The sequence below is a fragment of the Cantharellus anzutake genome, assembly GCF_015039405.1.
Source record: "Cantharellus anzutake strain C23 chromosome Unknown EI90scaffold_75, whole genome shotgun sequence".
In the NCBI taxonomy this organism is placed as follows: Eukaryota; Fungi; Basidiomycota; class Agaricomycetes; order Cantharellales; family Hydnaceae; genus Cantharellus; species Cantharellus anzutake.
Genome location: NW_024067025.1, coordinates 102,847 through 115,404, shown reverse-complemented (window position 1 = coordinate 115,404; position 12,558 = coordinate 102,847).

Genomic DNA, 12,558 nt, shown 5'->3' with positions numbered 1-12,558 from the left:
ACACAGCCATATCCATCCAGGTATCTCCACAAGAGATCCCAGGAGCACCCAGTGTGTGGGAGGTTGCCTGGCATGTCTGGGTCCAGGCATGTCGTACTGCAGCCAGGTCAATAGTACACTGATAGAAGGGAAGTTGTCCATGTAATAAGGAAAGAAGAAAGAAGAGAGAAAAGAGAAGAAAGAAAGAAAGAGGGAAAGGGGGAAAGAGAGAAAGAGAAAAGAAGGAGGAGGTAGGGGAGGAGTGGGTAGCAGGGGACCAGGTCAGGTGGGGCTGGGTCAGGTGGGTGTGCCCTGACAGGCACCTCTGAGATGAACTATAATGTTTATACAATAGTAGAAACAGATAAAGTTCATCTCTGCAGTCATGTGACATATAAAATGAGAACAAGAGGTAGATGGACTACAACACCTTGGCCTCAGCAACTCAGGTGGAGCGCTGTGCCATTGCTGGTTGTCCTGGGGGTCCCTAATTTCAGATCTAGCAGGGGGGAAGTCTCCTAGGGTGAAATCAAGTTGATTTTGGACTGAGGTTACAAGTTACTAGGTACATTGTATATAAAGGAGGGGTCCGGAATCAAAAGGAGCAAGGGTAGTCTGAAAGGAGCCAAAGGGAGCTGGAAGGAGGAACAACACCAAGGGTCAAGGGTTTGACTCAATGGTGTTTCCCAAAGGAGGAGTGAAGGGCCAAGGCCCAAGGGGGAAGGAAGGAGGATGGGAGTTGGGAATGGCTAGCTGACTGAATAGAAGGAAGCAGCAGCCCAAATAAGAATGAGGGAGAATAGCGGAATTGAATGGGACAATGCAATAGTTGTAAGGTCTGAAGTAAGTCTGGAAAGTCTGAACTCAGAAGTAAAACTCTGGAATATTGGTACAGGGAATTGGCTAACCAATACAATTGGTATAAGTGGAGGTGGGGTCAAAGTTGGAGGTCGGAGCTAAGACCAGAGTTCCAAGATGGAGATGCAAATGGGATTCCAGAGTGGAGGTCTGGAGTTGGGAGCATGGTTGCATACTTGTCTGGAAGGTGTCAAGGTTGAGGTGGGACCCAGAATGGTCTGGAGTCGGACCGAAGGTGGTGTCAGAGCTGGAGGTGAGATAACCTCTTGGGAGTCAGCAAGGAGGAGGTGATCAAAGGGAAGTGGTGCTCTGGAGTCAGTTTCAGAGTTCCAGGAGCCCGGAGTGGAGGTCAGGATTGTATGGATATGACAGTTATGCTCTGGAGCGTCAAGAGTGGCTGGAGCATGTGGGAGACAAAACAGCAGATTGGGCACTTGTGGAGCCAATAGTGTTCTCTTGGGAGGGGTCAGGAGTATGCAATGTGACAGGAGCAGTGGGAGGAAAATTTTGGTTCCTAAAAAGCTGAAGAAAAAAATTAGGGAAAAAATCAAAAAAAAAATCAGGAACTGTAGTGCCTTTGAAGTACTTTCAGGACATATAATTATTTGCAAAATTGAGGAAGAAATGATGGAAAATACTTTCTGAGACCTACGAAATAATGAGAACTGAATTGATGGGAAAGTCTGAAAATTGAATAGGAAAGTGAGGGGAAACCTTGTAGCATTGTTATTTTCTGCTGTTCTGATTTTTCCTGATTGTTCTTGGTCTCACTCCCAGCTGCTCCTGGACCCTCCCAGGAGCTTTCAGGGGCTTCCAGGAGTATTGAGAAGCAGCTGGGAATGAGACCAAGAAGAATCAGGAAAAATCAGAACAGCAGAAAATAAAGGCTTCCCCTCACTTTCCTATTCAATTTTCAGACTTTCCCATCAATTCAGTTCTCATTATTTCTTGGGTCTCAGAAAGTATTTTCCATTAGCTGCTCCTGGACCCTCCCAGGAGCTTCCAGGAGTATCCAGGAGTATCCAGGAGCAGCTGGGAGTGAGACCAAGAAGAATCAGGAAAAATTAGAACAGCAGAAAATAACAATAGGGACACTCACAGTACGAAAAGTCGACCAAAAGTCAGTCACAAGTGTGACTTTTGTCTTGCGGATCCAAGGCTGCAACAGTGCCAAAACCACGAGTCCCTCTCTTTCATAACTGGGCCTTAAGTTGAGTGACCCCATGTCAAGCTGTCTATATTCCATGTAACTATACAGTTCCTTGAATTCAATTCTCTCTGCTTCACTATCTTCCACTACCTAGTCCAACAGGATTTTTGTCCCTGCTCCTTAATTTGGTAGCTGCTATGCAATGCAAGCATGCAGCCCCTTCATTAGCACCTGCACCCAATAAGTGCACTAATCGCAGTACACCTGCTTCAAGAGACTATGACTACATGCCACACCCAGTGGCTTGCCAACCCTGCATGGATGGACCGACTGGTGTCCTTCCTGCTTGAAAATCCATCTGTGCATCTCAAATTATGTGGTGATTCATCTCAGACAGCCAAGGCAGAGGGCCGGTTAAGAGTTTGACTTTTTCTTCCACTCCAACATGCGTATTCTCACTTAGTTTGTATCTTAGGTCTCCACAGGAGATAAGCAGGATTACTGGGCCATGATTGCAAGGTCTATTTTGGACCAGGAGGATGAGCCTGAGCGTCTTTTTTACTTCAAGGACTTAGCCCACTACACCACCGCTATTCAAGGGCAGATCAGTTGGTGTGTCGTGTTTTTTTTTTTTCATGCCATAGATACAACTGCCCATCCTCTCCTCTGTTCAACAAACAGGCTTGCAACACAGTATAACAAGTTCCTTAAGTTGCTGAAGGAAACAGGCCAAGGTATTAAGACTGATGAAGAACTTGAAGAAATCTGTGCAAATACAATGGGTAAGCAGACCTGCTGCTTGCATATTCAAGTACTAACATTACTAAATATTAGAAGATATGCATGCAAAGTTCCCTTGGTTTGATGATTTGGATGGAATGTGGCACACTCTTCCAAAGCATTCAGTCGAATTGATCTCAAATTCAACTGTCAGTGCAAGCAAACTAGCCCATGATTTTGAGAAGCTCTCATCTCCAGCCTCATCCACTGTGGATATATGTCATATCCATCCATGGCCATCACCCTCCACTACCTCTGGTCCTTCGTCACTAACCTTGGAGCCTCCAAATTCCGCAACCACCTCTGACTCCCTCGATGGTCACCACCCCCTCAATCCAATATATTACCTAAGTAGAGAGCCCCGAAGGCCTCTGGACAGCTCTGACATCTGCTAGCACACCCCCGCCTCTGCTGGGCAATTTAGGTGCTTGCCCTGCAAGTCTACCTTTGGGCCAATCCCTCCTTTCCATTTCTGGGTTATAGCCCATCATTCTGCTAAACCCATAACCTGACTTGTCAGTAATATTCAGTTGGCTAACATGTAACTCTGTTAGCTCCACTCCGCTTGGTCCCACCATCCACAGGTCCACCCCCTATGTAACTATATATACATAACTTGTAGATAGGTTACACCCTAGTGATAAAATCGACTAGAGTTTCCCTCTTCTAGTTCTCGTTGCCAGTTAGTAAATTAGGGCACAGACATGTAACTAGGCACAGTGCTCCTGGTCTAGTCGCTGAGGCCAAAGCCCTCCGCCATGGGGACGTCTCCTTCATCCCGTATCTGGTCTCTGACAGCTTCCACCATTTAGAAAACCCCTGTCATTCATGCGACAACTCGATACGAATTTGGTACCTAGAAATAGGGCTAATTCGTACGATTCCGACGATATCAAGAACGTCCTAATCGGTGGAGAATTGACAGAGTTCCGTGTTGGAGAAGTTAGGCATGGCAGGTCACGAGTATGTGCAGGTGTGGGAATCTCAAGCAGCAACCCAGAATTCCAGCCTCACTCGTTCCCACAACGTCTAATAAATTGGTAAAAATGTTTATCGGCTGCATGAGAGTTATCTCCGGCTGAATTTCCAATTTAGGCTCTTAATTCCATAAATCTGTTGAGATATCGCTTATTTTCTTATATTTTATATTTTTTCCATCATTCCAGATATTGATTGATTTTCTTTTATTGTTACTGTTACCCTTTCTTATTATTTCACCTAATAAGGTATGCAGGTGCCATATGGCACCAATATTTCCCATCTATTAGTTCTAAAAATAATTGTTCCTTATATCCTGTACATACTGGATTCTGGAAAGTTCTCCCCTCCCCAAAATTCTCTAAGGTGCTAGGATGCACTAGAGTTGGAGTGAGTGAGTGGAATTCCAACAGCAGGAATAAGGGCAGCTGTCTAGCTCACAACAAGTGAGTAGTGGATGCTGAGCCCGGACCTTGCAGAAATCCTGGAGTACCCACATGGAGTTCAAGGATCGAGAGCATAGCAAAGTCAAGTCAAGAGAGAAGGAGTTTTGGAGAGTTTGGCCCCGCGAGCTTAGTCAGCATAGAGAGCCACTAGCCCTCTTGCAATGGTGCACACACAATTTGTGCATGAGAACTAAGTGCAAACATTGCCAACATGCATTGTCAGGCTAGACAACATGTGCATGATCACTGATGTGCATTGTCAGGGTAGACAATGCATGTGGGACACAGTAGGGTTCCAGTTGACACATTCACATAATGGTTGTGCACTCTTGGAAGAGAGAGAGTGGGTCCATGATGGTGAATGCGAGGGTGGCAGTAGGACAGATGCCAAGTGGGGTTGAGATGCTGCAATGGGTTGGGCCTCTCCTGAGACAGTATGATGCATGTGAGGCACATCGCTGGGCCCTTGCAGGCCCAGATCACCACTTCCAGATGGAGTGGTGTCAAAGTAGGATCAAAGGTTCCAGTGTGAACCTTGATTGAATGTGCACAACAACATGTGGGTTGCCAAATGGGGTTTTGGCACCAGTGTTGCAGTGCTGAAATTGTAAAAAGGAAACTAGCTTAAAAAAGTGTAGGGTTTGCTTACTTGTTTGGGGACGGTAACGTTCCATTCCCCTGTTTGCCTCAGGTGTCATATCCATACAACTCCGGACCTCTGCTCCTGATTCTGGACCTCCTCCTCCTCCTCCAGAACTCCACATCCTCCACCACCTCCTCCCCCTGTTGGTTGTGGAGAGCCCACTCTACCTCTGGCTCCAACACAACGTCCAACACTACCTCTGGTCTGACTCCAGTTTACTCCAGGTCCAATCCCAACCTTGTACCTTCCAGACCAGAGTTTGTGATGCTCCACACCTCCGGCTCCAGACTCCTGTACCGGAACCCCATCACACCTCCACCTCTGGAACTCCAGTCACATCTCTGCCCCCAGACTTTGACCTCCTCCTCCATCTTATCTCCTTGTATTCCTTATTGCATTTCATTTATTATGTCTAGCCAATATTCCAGACTTTGACTTCCAACTCCGGACCCTGCAGTCTCTACTGTATGGTGTCATTTAATCCTCTTGTTGCCTCTTCCTTATTTAGATGGCTGCTTCCTTTCCATATTAGTCAGCTGTCATTCCCCACAACCCACTCCACTCCTTCCCCTCTTGGCCTTGCCCTTTTGGGAAGCACCATAGAGTTCCAACCCTTGACCCTTGGGGTTGTTCCCTCATCCAGTCCCCCTTTGTCTCCTTCCAGTTCCCTTTGTTCCCTTTGGGTTCTATTCGTCCTCTGACTCCACTCCTGTATTATTATATACACACTCTGTACATAGCTTCCTGTACCCCTAGTCTGAAATTGACAACTAGAGAACCAGAATCGACTGGATTGTCCCCCCAAGAGACTCCCCCTGCCAACCTGAAATTAAGGACCACCTTAGACAACAAGCCAGTGGCACAGCACTCCACTTGAGTCACTGAGGCCAAGGTCCCTCCTTACTGAGTCCCTTCTCCACTTCCAGACAATTATGCACTCTATAACATCAGGCCTCAGTAGGTCCATCTCAATATAAGCTTTGATGGGCTGTATATTCAATGGGGTAGAGGTAAAAGGCTGCCAGGCCTTTACAACTACTCCAAGGTATATATATATGTAAATTACATATCTTGGCACAAATAAATAAAGAAATAACAGCATCACTATAATGGGAATTATAGTGACACAACATAATGAATATAAATATCACTATAATCTTATAGTGAAGTAAGGTTAATCCCTTACAGTCCCCCTATAAAGGCCCACATAGTGGTTGTCCAAGGTGACTATAACCACCATAAGTTCGTTGCATGTGGCATGAAGATTTTGGATTGAATTGATTACACACCCAGCTCTGAGGTTGGGTGCCCCCAAAAAGGTCACTTGCTTTTACTATTCTGTTTGTGTTTACTATCCCACTGTTGGTGGCCCCTCCTTGTAATATAAATTTTACTTAGTAAAAAAACTCAAAGAGTTCATTTGCTTCAGGATAGTAAACATAGGTGGGTACTCACTGGTGATGTCAGTGGAGGAACTGGAAGGTCCAGAAAGCATGAGAGAAGCAGTGAAGTGGAACAATAGTACAAAGAGGAAGGGGGGAAGCGGCATGAGAGTGGTGCAGTATAAGTGAAATTGTAATGAAATAGGAGCTATTGCGTGTAACTCAGTCTCGTAATGGAGAACTAATGTATTAAGATATTTCACCTATCGCACATAACTGTAACATAAAAGTACAATGAGTTATTGTCAGAACCGTGCGAAGGTTCGCCGAGGGTAGCCGTAGGCGACCGAGCGTTGCCCGCTAGTGGTAAAGGCGTCCTACACCCGACCGAGCTTTAGCGAGGGATAAACCCCACCGATCTCGAGGCCGAGGCTACTTAGGCGAGTGAGCCGGGATTTCGGCTTCAACGACTCTAGGAGGAGCGTTGCGCCTCGTTCTCGACGCGGTCCCGATACTTAGAAGGTCAGAGGTCTCGCGGGGACAGAGGTAAGCTCTAGAGGGTAATTCTAGTTGATTTCGAACTACAGTACAAGCACTAGTTACAAGCTGTATATAAGTGCTAGGAAACTGAATAGGAAATAAGTCGCCAGATCTCGCGGAGATTGCGGGCGGAGAAAAGAAGGAGGAAAACAAACAAAGAGCACGTGTTCAAGACAACGAAGGTCAAGCGTGACCTTCGCCGCGAGGTAACAAGGTGCGGCGTAACATGGGACAACAGGTCGCGGCGCTCTGCGCCGCTAGGTCGTTCAACGACAATCAAGAGAGGGGGTGTGGGGAGGTGGTGGGAAGTGGTTAGATGGCGACGGGCGGCGAGCGGAGTGTGCGGGGAGTGTTCGGGCGTGGGAGAGGGTTAGGGAGGAGGTCGTCTGGCCCCGGGGAACGCCGGGTCGTGACAGTTATGTGCAAACACAGATAGGATGTAAATAGTATCACCTCAGTCTCGTAATGGAGAACTGAGGGAGGGAGAGAAATTATGGCATCCAGTGTAACTTATATGACTGGCACCAATATTTCTTAACACAATTGCCAGTGACAACTGGTGATAGACAAAGAAAAATTGGGAGTGCATGGTATTGCGACTCTGAAACAAAAAGGATATAGTTGTTGTTAGCCATGACGATATTAAGTTAAAGTAAAAACTCTGCAGCTCAGCTGTTGTCAATGAGTGTTGATATTCCAACAAATTGTTGGGAGGATCCTGGGTTATTGTCAAAAACCACGAACAAGGGGAAAGTGCGTGAGTCCGAATGCAGGTGGGGCTCAACTAGAGGGGATCCGAGAGCTCTGGTAGTGAACTGAAGCTTCTCCAGGAAGCCCAGGTCTGCTGGGTGGTGTCATATCCATGCAATCCCGACCTCCACTTGACCCTCGGTGTTGTTCCTCTTTCCATCTCCCTTTGTCTCCTTTCATCCTACCCTTGTTCCTTTTGATTCCGGACCCCTCCTTATATACAATGTACCTAGTAACTTGTAACCTCAGTCCGAAATCGACTTGAATTCCCCCAAGAGACTTCCCCTCTGCTAGATCCGAAATTAGGGACTAGGACAACCAGCAATGGCACAGCGCTCCGCATGAGTCGCTGAGGCCAAGGTCCTTCCACGCTAAGTCTCCGATTCCACTCCGGAGTCGTCCGAATCTGCCCGTTCTAACAGGTGGTACAAGAGGCTCTAAGAAGGATGTGGCCTCAGCGACTCGGAGGGAGCACTGTGCCTCCATTACGTCTCAGTTAGTCCTTATATTTCATGTGTCTGAGGTATCTTGTAGGAAGAGGTCAGGATTCACTCATAGAGGGACTTGGGGTAACTTTTGGTCGAGATTAGAACTGAGGTACAAAGAGTTCTAATCTACAGGTATATATAGAAGGAGGAAGGGAAGGACTTTAGTCAAAGTCCGAGTGATACTGACAAATGCCGAATGATACCGAAAGGTCCCGAACGATATCCTTAATGGGGAACTGGGGTGTCAGGTCGAGGAGGGCAGAGTAGAAGGCTGGAGGATGAATGGGAACAAGAAATAGGTAAGAGGAGGTTAGCCGACTGAATGGAAGAAGACAACAGTCGTACTATAAATGGAAGGTGACTAATTTGTGCCCCCGAAGTTGATAAAAGTGATAAGAAGCACTTTAATCACTTCTATTTGTCATACCAATGTAATCTATGTGTTGATTGAGACTCAAGCAGCTCAATCACAACAATCTCAATGTACAATTATGTACTTTCCTTCCCACGCATGATATGTGAAACCATGGCTTCAACTAGGTTAGGAAATATGCCTATTTGCATCCGATCAACTTCACAGGTTGGCTCCAAATGAATAGCTTTGTGGACTTAACATTTTTTTCACTCGGTGACAGTGATGTGGCTCTTATGCATCACTTGTAGTTTTCCAGGTAGGTCCCTTATTGTCACGGCCGTGCATTCCGGCCCGTTAGCCGCCCGTCCCGATGCCGCCCGAGCCCGTTACCGCTATGCGAGCGTGAGCGCAAGCCCCGACCTCAGCCCTATCCTCCCTGAGGACCCCCTGCTCACTTCCCCACTTGCCCCTAGGCTCCCCTGCACCTGGCCGACTCCCCCACAGCCACACCGACCTCCCTGCCCCGAGTCCGCCTCTGGTACCGACCTAGCGTGACTCCGCGACATCGCCTACTCCGCTATGATACCATCGCCGCTATCGCGGCCCTACACCCCTTCGTTTATTTATCTGTTATTGTTTGTTTTGACCCTCGGTCATTGCCAGCCGCGGTGCGGCCAACCCCGCTCTTTGTTCCTATTTGCTTCCGGACCCTTCGGCCTTCGGCCCGGGTCCGCTTCTATTCATTTCACCTTCATATATATATCCTGTATACTACATTATAGTACCTTAGCTCTAATATCGACTTGACCACGACCCCAAGCCCTGACCCCAACAAGGCAGCCCCAGTAAGTTCGAAATGAGGGCCAAGAGACAACTAGGGGGCACAGCACTCCCTTTAGAGTTGCTGAGGCATCGCGGCCATCGCGGCCCTTAGCGGTCCGCATCGGCGACCTTCGGTGCCCGACCCCGGATCAGTATCTAACACTTATATTTCTTTCATAGTACATATTTTCAAAGTTACTCATAGCACTCTATGCATAATTACAGGTTGTACAAGCTGCTCAGCCATGTCTGGTGAGTGCTACCTGTCAGAGACCAGATCAAGATGAGGGAATGTCTCCGTGGCGGAGGGCTTCGGCCTCAGTGACTTATGCCAGGAGCGCTGTGCCAAGTTACATGTCCATGCCCTAATTTCACTTACTGGCAACGAGAACTAAAGGGGGTCAACTCTAGTCGATTTTATTACTGAGGTGTAACCTATGTACAAGTTGAGTATATATAGTTACAACGAGGGTGGGCCCGTAAATGGCAGGGCCGAGCGGAGCAGAGCTAATGGAGTTAAACATTAGCCGATTGAATATTACTGACAAGTCGGGTTACGGGGTTAGCAGAATGGTAGATGATAACCCAGAAACAGAAAGGAGGGATAGGCCCAAAGGTGGGCTTGCAGGGCAAGCAAGTGAATTGCCCAGTGGAGGCAGGAGTGTGCTAGTGGATGTCAGAGCTGTCCGGAAGCCTTTGGGGCTCCGTACTTAGGGAGGCATAGTGTCACGACCATGCATCCCGGCCCGTTAGCCGCCCGTCCCGATGCTGCCCGAGCCTATTCCCGCTGTGCAAGCGCGAGCGCGAGCCCCGACCTCAGCCCTATCCTCCCTGAGGGCCTCCCTGCTCACTCCCCCACTTGCCCCTAGGCTCCCCTACACTTGGCCGACTCCCCCACAGCCACACCGACCTCCCTGCCCCGAGTCCGCCTCTGGTACCGACCTAGCGTGACTCCGCGACATCGCCTACTCCGCTATGATACCATCGCCGCTATCGCGGCCCTACACCCCTTCGTTTATTTATCTGTTATTGTTTGTTTTGACCCTCGGTCATTGCCGGCCGTGGTGTGGCCAACCCCGCTCTTTGTTCCTATTTGCTTCCGGACCCTTCGGCCTTCGGCCCGGGTCCGCTTCTATTCATTCTACCTTCATATATATATCCTGTATACTACATTAAAGTACCTTAGCTCTAATATCAACTTGACCACGACCCCAAGCCCTGACCCCAACAAGGCAGCCCCAGTAAGTTCGAAATGAGGGCCAAGAGACAACTAGGGGGCACAGCACTCCCTTTAGAGTTGCTGAGGCCAAATGCCCTACCCTCGGGCCTTGTCTGAGGCATCGCGGCCATCGCGGCCCTTAGCGGTCCGCATCGGCAACCTTCGGTGCCCGACCCCAGATCAGTATCTAACACATAGGTAATATATTGAAAAGAGGGGGTGGTGACCATCAAGGGAAGTGGAGGTGATTGCAGAATATGGGAGCTCTGAGGTTAGTGAAGGAGTAGAGGTAGTCTGGAGAGTTCGGAGGTAGTGGAAGTCGATGGCCGTGGATGGATATGACACTACCCATTAGTACATGTTCACGCACTAATCCCTCATCACCTAAGGGACCTGATAACTTGCAGAATCACCCATCCCACAACTCCTGAATCCAACCATTCCCCAAGCCCCCCATGTCTGACACACACTGTCATATCCATGCATATCTGATCCCGACCCGACTCCCGGACCTCCTTCTTCACCACCTCCAGAGTCCTACCCTATCGCTGTCCGTTCCAATATTCACCTTTGGTCCTGGCACCTGTCATATCCATCCCCGGCCATCGACTTCCGGTTCCTCCGATCCCTCCAGTCTAACTCCGCTCCTCCCTCACTAACCTCGGAGCTCCCGTATTCCGCAATCCTCCCGGTACCCCTCGATGGTCACCACCCCCTCATTTCAATTTATTACCTACGCCTCCCTAAGTACGGAGCCCCGAAGACTTCTGGACAGCTCCGACGTCCGCTAGCGCACCCCCGCCTCCGCTGGGCAATACACTCGCCTGCCCTGCAGAGCCCACCTTCGGGCCTATCCCTCCTTTCCGTTTCTGGGTTATCGCCTGCCTTTCCGCTAACCCCGCGACCCGACTCGTCAGTAATATTCAGTTGGCTAAGGTTTAAACCCTGTTAGCTCCGCTCCATTCGGCTCCGCCAATTGCGGGCCCGTCTCCGCTGTAACCATATATATATCCCACTTGTACATAGGTTACACCCCAGTAGAAAAATCAACTAGAGTTACCCCCCCTAGGTTCTAATTGCCAGTCAGTAAGTTAGGGCATGGACGTGTCACTAGGCACAGCGCTCTTGGCAGAAGTCGCTGAGGCCGAAGCCCTCCGCTACAGAGACATTCCTTCGTCTCGAATCTGGTCTCTGACAGCACCACACCTCCTCTCACCTCCCACAACACCTCCACCCTTCCGTCACCCTCCTACTCTTCTCCCGTCCGCTCCGATACTCACCCTCGGACCTGACACCTTTCCTCTCCTCCACACCTTTCCTCTCCTCCACACCTTTCCTCTCCTCCACACCTTTCCTCTCTTCTACACCTTTCCTCTCCTCTACACCTTTCCTCCTTCCTCCTTCCTCTCTCTCCCCTCTGGCCCTCTTCCATCGACCCCCCACCAAGTTATGACCTTCCGCCGCTGTCCCATACTTCGTACTCGGACACCGCTCATACCTTTGCTCCAAGCCTCCATCATAGCTCCTACCTCGGACTTTGACTCCACCTCAGCCTTAGTCCATTGCATTGGTGACCTCATACTACGTAAACACCATTGCCAATATCCCTCGGACTTTCAACCCCACCTCTGTAACCTCCATAAGCTCTGCACCTCCGAGCTCCATGGATCACCTTCGGCACTTTCGCTGCTTGTAATGTATCCCTCACGTTTTCCCCTCATCCCTATTTGGACTGCTGCTTCTTCCCATTCTAGCCAGTTAGTCATCATCCCCACTTCCCCTCATCCTCCTGCCCCTCTGGGCCTCACCCTCCTTACCTCCTTTCGGACGTACCACAGGTTCTGCCTTATGACCTTTGGTACTGCTCCGCTTTGGTCTTCCCTTTGTTCCCGTTCGGACGCCTTCGTTCCGATTTGGACCCCCTTTGTTTCCTTGTGCTTTCGCCCTCCCATTATATATATCGGCGCCTGTACATACTCGTTTTAGACCTTAGTCTAAAATCGACCTGAAATGCCCCCTAGAGACTTCCTGCTCACCTCCTATGAAATTAAGGACCAAATGGACAAACAGCAATGGCACAGCGCTCCGCTTGAGTCGCTGAGGCCAAGGTCCCTCCTTGCTAAGTCTCCGGTTCCCCTCCGGAATCGTCCGCCCTTGCCCAGTTCTAA